We start from the raw sequence: 8,371 nt of genomic DNA, 5'->3' as shown, positions 1-8,371 counted from the left end.
GCTGTACGCGACGAGTATAATTATTTCGGGTACTCCTCCAGTACAAAACAGACACCCAAACGACATTATTTCAACACAAAAATATTTAAAACAATAGTTATAAAAGCATGATACTTAATACCGCGCTTGACATCAGGTATAATAAAAATAAATTTCTTCAAAAAAATTTCAAGTTAAATCTTAAGCTTGTGTAATTATATCAAACTTGTTCAATTGACAATGAGCAATTTCCATCGTGTTTTGACAACTGACTCATCGCTGATGTATTTCCTCGGAATCGAAAAAGGAATGTGCATAATTTTGTCCTCCGTCAACACTCAAAATATTATCTGCATGCTATACTCAGGGATTCAATTTTATATTACGTTGCCTCATGTTCCATCACTGCTTTCCTACTATCAGTCACTTGAACGGTAATATAAACCAGTCTTTTATTTCCTATACTATTCCGCATACCATTTATCAGGAACAATACATTTTATTTGTTAATCTAACTAGATGCGAAGTTCCTCATTTGTCCTAATATCAATCAATGAATAAGTGAATTGAAATCTGTGAAAATAATGTAAAATCGGAAAATAAGGATAGAAATCTTTTCCCGATTACTTACAATTTATTAATATTAAATTGAATATACAAATATAAATTGGACAGGAAACGATATTTATTTAACGGAAACTAAATGCAATACTCGTATCTATATCAAATAACTTTACAGTTATTTGACCACTCTCGTCACAACGAATCTAACACACACACACTCTCTCTCTCTAACAACTCTATCAATTCTCACGACTCTACTCTTCGACGACTCGATACCTCTAACGACTCTACTCTTCGACGACTCAATTAGCTCTGATTCTCGCAACACGCACACTTTTCGACTCGCCTTGCGTAGCGAAACCGTCCTTCTTCTAACGTTGTCTATTGTTTCCCTCATACCTATGTAAGAACTACCAACTACGTGCCTTTATTCACGTAGGCACTCTTGCATGTAAACGAAGTACAGAAACACGACGTACACGGTTTCTCTATTTTCAACTGATTTCTAATTCGAATTACTTTACGATATTACAATAAGTATCTAGTAATACGACTTCCGAACCTACGTAATTATTGCAATGATTGTTAAATTTCAAAGCAATTTCCTATCCATGTTAAACATATTACGTATATGTGCGTGTCTATTATTTCGATTAGTTGCTCTACTTGCGGTAGTTCGCCATTCTGGACCATCTAGACTCAACAAAGATGCATTCAATTTACTCCATACCTCAAAAAGCTCTGTAGCGGCATAAGAGTTAGAATTTGCTTCAAACCATGTTGTTGTTTTGCTTCGGAATATCGAGAGGAATTGTAAGGAATTATAAACTCCGGGGAAAACAATGGTGCCGCTACGTGTAACCGTAAAACAAGACGAATTTGTATCTTTTGACCTTCTTCTGACGATTATGACTAAACGAACGTGATCGCAAACGATTCAGTATAAACTGTGACTAAACGTCTGTATAGATATCGTTTCGCGACAAGATCTGTTTTAAATACACTAACGAGTACACATATTGGTAGTCTCATTATTCGATCCCCTACAGCTCTTATTAAGGAAGATAGAGGCCTGTGACATTATTCAGCTTGGCCAACATTGAACAGGGCATATTGATAAGCCAGAGTAACTAACATACAACCTTTTTTTTTTTTTTTTTTTTTTTTACGTGGAGAAATCCTCATGGACACTCCGCTGTTGCAGTAATTGCGTAACAGCAGAGTAGTGTCGGACTCTTACCGACTAAAACTCCACGATGACCACCCGACGCGTATGACAGAGGTGCTCCAGGATTCTCTTATGAATTAACTTCAGTTGCACCCCCTTCACGCGTTCTCTAGTTCTAGCCAGTCCTAATATTTCCTGACTATTGAATTGGCGTTAGGGGGGGCCATTACCCCTAGCGCTGTCTCTCCTTATTGATATTCACCGGAGGCTTGTCTTGTGTGCTTCGACAACTCCCATACAACCTGGTGGTACAAGCTATGAAAAAACTTTCCCGGACATGAGAAAACACATTTGCCCAGATAACGTACGAAAGGTATTAGAGCCCACCAAATAAGATTTGCTACAATTAGCTGTAGTTCGTCACAATAAGCCTATGAGTATCGCGCGTCAGACGATTTTCGAATTAGTTGATGCTTGGATGTTCAAGATACGGAAGTGTGGAGAGATGAGACGTTTATGTACAACTTGATCATGGTGCAACCCATTCGTCAGCCAGAAAACTTCATGCACGATTTTCTAAAAAGAAACACATTTCCCCCCTTCCTTATGCCGTACCAATCCTCTCTCGTCGCTCCTTATCTCATACACAGACAGGCCAAATAATGTTGCCGATGACGGCCAACAGCCTGGGTACATGTACGGGTCTCTTGCCTGCGACAGAATTTTGTTATGTGTAGTATGCGGGGCAGAAAAGCACTTTTGCCATTAATATGAACTAGAAGATTGCAGAAAAATTGTAAACATTTTCCAAATTTTATTAATTTCATTTCATTTCTTAAAGTCTACAAAACTGTTAATCAACATTAAGCAAATATACAAAATCTTGACGTACAGAATAATGGAGCGAATATTAGAAACGATACTACTAAATCTACAAGCTAAAATGTACTATACAAATTTTCTTTAAAATATAAGACATGCAAAGTATATATTTCTGAAATTAAAAAATATCGGATCAAACACTCTTCGAACATACTTCGAACGCTCATTATTACGTATATTACCAAACCAATGCATACAATATAATATATAAACTAAGCCAACGAAAGGCGCAGAGACTGGAGAACATGGGGTCCCCGAGCGTGCAGTACGCTTCAGCATCGTTGCGAACACCAACTCCCTCCGCTTGTCCCAATGCCATCTCGAACGGTGAGACTGCAACCAGAAAATATCCATATATACATCAAGATAGTAATGCAATTTCTATTCTTGCAGCACCGACGTAATACGCGGTGCTCCGTAATCGCTCGAGATTCCATATAGTTGTTGAAATTTCTACGCATTTGGTAGATAAAACGTTGCGAGAAATCCTCTTGTCACAGTTAGGTCTTCCAAACCTGATCGCTTGCATTTTTCCCGCTACTTCAGCGTTGCAACGTTATTTTTATTTCTGCCAACTTAGACACGACATCGTCTGAACTGCCCAATTCAGGACACGATGGCTCCTCCCGGGGATTCTGTTGAGACGATCCCGGATTTTCCGTGTCCTCACCATTGTAGAGCTCATAATTTGTATAATTTACCTTCTTCTTCAAGCATTGTTTTTTAAATTTCTGCCATTTTGAAGCTGCTGATAATCGCCGGATGCGTAAATCATTTTTAGCTTTGGAAAGAGCGCACGTCAGCATTGCTTCAATCCGTAAATCGCGTCTGCGCTTTCGGCGACACTTTGATCTTTTGCGGCGAACTTCGTCAATCCAAGTTAGTAACCGTTCAGTTTCTGGCTTGTCGGCGTTAGTTTTCGAAAGTCCCTTCTTTGTCCTCGCCATGCTTTCTCAATTATTTCACCTAATTATTGAGTAAGTAAAAAGTATACCAACCTGTATCCGGCTCCTGTTTGTTGTAGAACAATACAGAAGAGATTCACACAACTGCACACAAAGGATTTGAAACCACCGAGCAAAACACCCTCCTCACAGCACAGTCGTAAGATGACTAAGGGAAGTCTACGCTGCGCGTCTGAAGTCCGCTGTCTATACCCCCTCCTCTGTCTTTATGACGTAGTCTTACGCGCGAAAATGGAAACTAGTTCCGTGTAAAATCTTACGTTGGCCTTACATTCTCAGAAATTTTGAAAAATTCTTTAATCCAATTAATTTTTAAATATATGTGCGACAATTTTAATGCTAAATTTTATATATTTTGTACATTATATTAAAATTCTTCATTTACAGGAAATAATCAATAGCGTATGAAGGTGTACTGCACGTATTATTTGGCACGTACATTAATGTTGATGCAAGAATAATTATTCCAATGATTTTAGGTTACACACATAATAGATAAAGTAGGCTGTAGACTATGAAATTCGTATGAAATAAGCAGAGAATAGTAACTAAATAAATGTATATGTATATCGAACATAAATCTTGTAAAAATAATATATTAAATTACATTCAAATCAAATATATAAACAAGATCTGTTGACTTTTAATTATTTTTTTGAAGCACTAGTATCAAATAAAATTGCGTCATATAAAAATGTCATCCCGAAACACAGTTTAACGTGATACAATTGTATTACTTTAATTTAAGCAGAAAATATCTAATCATATTTAACAATTTTGAAAAACATACCTCTACTAAACTATCATTATCTTTTCCTATACCATCGGCAAGGCCCTGAACAGCAAGCAGTTCAGCGGTTGTTAAATAACTAGCCAATTGTTCTCGAACTACATTTACTTCTCCCTGATACATAAAATCAACCAATGCAGCCTAATCATCGAATTTTACATTATTATTATATATTATAACAGGATGCTGACATGGATTTTCGTAAAATAGAATAAGTATCATTTACAAAATATATGTTAACAGTAACAAATTATTAAATTCTTAATTTCACTTTACCTTAAATAAATCTCTAAAATATGTACTACATGCAGATAATAGCAGTTTGTCTGCTCTTATTCCTTTTTCCTTCGCAGCTTAAATTTACATCAACGAGATCTTCTTCGGTTCTCAGCGTATCAAAAGCACAAGTAATATGTTTTAAGTAATTATTCCACCTAAGAGAAAACTGTTTAATCCGTAAAACAATTATATTAAATTTGCAATTTTCAATCTGAAAAACATTTGACTTCAATGAGTATATTTTGATTTTTACCTGCCGGAAAACTGATGGAACAAAAATTTGTTACAACTATCATGTACTTATGTAATTAAAACAAGACAAAGCTTTTATAAATATAAAAATTGTCATAAATATTTTGACGCAACGCATTTGAACATTTTATGACTCATTGTATTAACACCACATTATTTCTTTTTTTGCGAGTATAATAAAAGCAATAATATTTAAACAATACATACTTGTTTAGATGCCTTTCGCAATATGACTTTCCCATAGAGCAGGTGGCTTATTACAAAATTCACGTCATAAATGTAATTTTCTTCAACTTCCAAAGCAAAAGTTATAAGTGTCCACCCAGGAATACCCAACATTTTGAAACACTTAAATAATACAAATTTCATATTTGGGTATTACATATTTCTAACAATTGAACACTACCATGCTTACCATGCTTTCATTAGCATGCTTAAAATGACTTTATATTGAAATTATTTGTATGGTATGCCCATTTCCTTATCACCCTTTATTTTTCTTTCTCCTTCTGCAGAAGAGTTAAGACTATTTGTATCCTCCCTATATTTGTCTATTATACATCCTACATACTTTCGCAAATAACAAAAAATAGCAAGGTCAGATATAGCTTCAATGTATACGGTCATCACAATGAAATGTGAATTACCTTCGGCAGATCTAAAATATTAAACGTGAAACGATGATCTTAATTTGGAATAGATTATAGATACACAATCTGTTCGTTTTTTCCTTTCTTAGCAATGATCTGTTCCATTGTCAAACAAGTATTTCACTCCGTAGCCGGATGAAATGCAAATTTATATCGTATTATGCTTATCATTATACTGCAAGTACTTTGAATCACTGAAATTGCAGAACCATTTCCTGTTATTGAATGCAAAACATACAGCACGAACACGTTTTCCATTATCAAAAAACGCCATACAAATGTCTCATCCATTGTATTAAAGTGATAAGAGATAGACACAGCACCAAGCCTGCAGCTTATAATACAACAATTTGCACCAGTTTCTCAATTTTCCCCAATTATATTCAATGTTTACAATAATCATCCTTTGTTGCGACCGTTCGCGGTGAGACGCGTTCGCTAGGATAACGCGTCAGAGAGAGGCGTAAATTCTCGCTACGATTATGTTAATCGACGCCGCGAAATAGTCGTCCCCCTGTTTTGGTTAAGATAACAGAGGTGGTTTAATGAATGTAACACTGTATTGACAGGTTAACGTAGAATAATATATTTTACAATAATATGATGAATATATTACAGAAATTATACTCGACTTTGCGATCTCTCTAGATTAATTCGTTTGCTCGTCAGATTTGTCGAAGTGTCACGTTTGACTCGTCAGAAGGAACTGATCGCCCTTCGATTATTCCTTTGCCTCATTTGGAAGACGACCCCCACTATGCACGAGTCACGCCACCGCTCGCGCCTATGATCACGTATGCCTCTTCTTGTTTGATAATCGTAACGGTCAAAAATCGACGTTTCTAGAGCTCGCTGCTTGGCGACAACTATGCTCTCGTCGATACATTGTATATGATCCGGCGGGCAGATAAGATGGTCTGCCTGCGACGTTGTAGAACCGCGAGCGACGGTTAGAAAATATAGCCTCTGGTGAGCCTCGTGGCGTAACATACTCCCCCCGTTGAGAGGGTACCGATCAAGTAATATAGTATGATGTTGTGAGGATCTCTGGTCAGACTTCGGTGCTGTTGATTGTTTCGGAGTCATCTGGAGTCGTTATGCTCGGTAGTGGTACCATCCGCTTGATGCTCCGATCCAGGGTGCTCGTTGCTGTTCGAACGGTAGCCGTCCGTATGATGCCGTCTGCGCCTGGATGGACCTTGATGATTTTGCCCAATGGCCATTGCATTGGGGGAACGTTGTCTTCTCGGAGAATGACGATGGTGCCCTCTCGTATGAAGTGACGGCCCTTGCTCCATTTGTTTCGGATGTCTAGCTCATTCAGGTACACTCGTTGCCAGCGGCGCCAGAAATGTTGTTTGACCTTTTGAATATGTTGCCAGCTGGAGAGACGATTGGATGGAGTGTCCCTGAAATCTCGTTCTCGAAAACTTGTTAAAGAATATCCGATGAGAAAGTGACCGGGAGTGAGGACAAGATGATCGTTTGGATCAGATGATACTTTTTTTTTTTTTGTACGTGGAGAAATCCTCATGGACACTCCGCTGCTGCACTAATCGCGTAACAGCAGAGTAGTGTCGGACTCCTACCGCCTAAAACTCCACGATGACCATCTTATGCGCGTGACAGAGGTGCTCCAGGAATCTCTTATGAATTAACTTCAGTTGCATTCCCTTCTCGCGTTCTCTTGTTCGAGCCGGCTATTGAGTAGGCGTTAGGGTGAGGTTGTTGCCCCTAGTGATGTCACTTCTTCTGGTCGTAGTCCGTTGGGGTGGTGGCGGGGTGGCTCTGGGTCGTCTGACTGCCTTCCGTCTCCATCGTCTTATCCTGCAGGGGTGAGAGTTTTTCTTCCTCTCCCTTTCCGCTCGCTCCTTCGCGAGCATAACTCGCTCGCAGAAGAGGCGGACGGCCTCGTATTCCTGTGACCCTCTCAACATCGCTTCCACAATCGCTGAGGGGATCAACGTTTCTCCTATGGCGTGCCGCCAGGGTGTAGCGGGGCAGCTCCCACGCCGGACAGAGCTCCAGGGTGTGCTGCGCTGTGTCCCTGTCCTCTCCGCAGTCGTGGCAGATGTCTGTCGTCTCTCGCCTTATTCTCTTCAGGAACTCGCCGAACACGCCGTGTCCGGAGAGTACTTGTGTCATCCTGAATGTGAGTGGGAGGCCGTGGCGGCTCCTCCATGCCCCCCAGTTTGGTAGGACCGCATCCGCGCCTCGGTGTTCGCTTCTCCCGTTGATCAGTTGGGATCGCCACAGGTTCCATGTGTCCTCCTCGGCGGTTCCTGTGTCGTTTGGAGCCGCCTGCTCGGTGGGGTCTTCTCCCGGGTGCCATTCTCTCCGGCGGGTGTATCTCTTTTTGAGCGCCAGCGCCCGCAGCTCCCCCGGGGGGGACGCGGCTAGGGTGGACGCCGACGCGTGCGACACCGTCCGGTATCCCCTAATGATTCTGATGGCGGTCATTCTGTGTAGCCTTCTCAGGAGCAGAATGCTGCGACGGCTTGCCATCAGGTCGTCCGCCCATACTGGGGCCCCGTACATCACTCGTGACCGAACGACGCCCTCGTAAAGTCGGCGCACCGCGTCTCCGGCCCCGCCGATGTTCGGTAGTAGGCCGCACAGGGCATTGGCAGCCGCTGACACCTTCGGGATCAGTGAGTCGAAGTGCGGCTCGAACGTCCACTGGCTGTCGATGGTGAGTCCCAGATACTTCATCTGTGATCCCACCCGGACGGTTTTACCTGCCATGTTTATGCATAGGCCGGGCGGTGGTGTCCCTCGCCTCTTCCTGTCAAAGAACCAGGTGGCCTCCGACTTCGCAGGGGAGACTCTCAGGCCCAGTTCG

Source organism: Bombus huntii, unplaced genomic scaffold (genome assembly GCF_024542735.1).
Source record: "Bombus huntii isolate Logan2020A unplaced genomic scaffold, iyBomHunt1.1 ctg00000052.1, whole genome shotgun sequence".
Classification (NCBI taxonomy): Eukaryota; Metazoa; Arthropoda; class Insecta; order Hymenoptera; family Apidae; genus Bombus; species Bombus huntii.
This window is presented reverse-complemented; position numbering follows the sequence as displayed.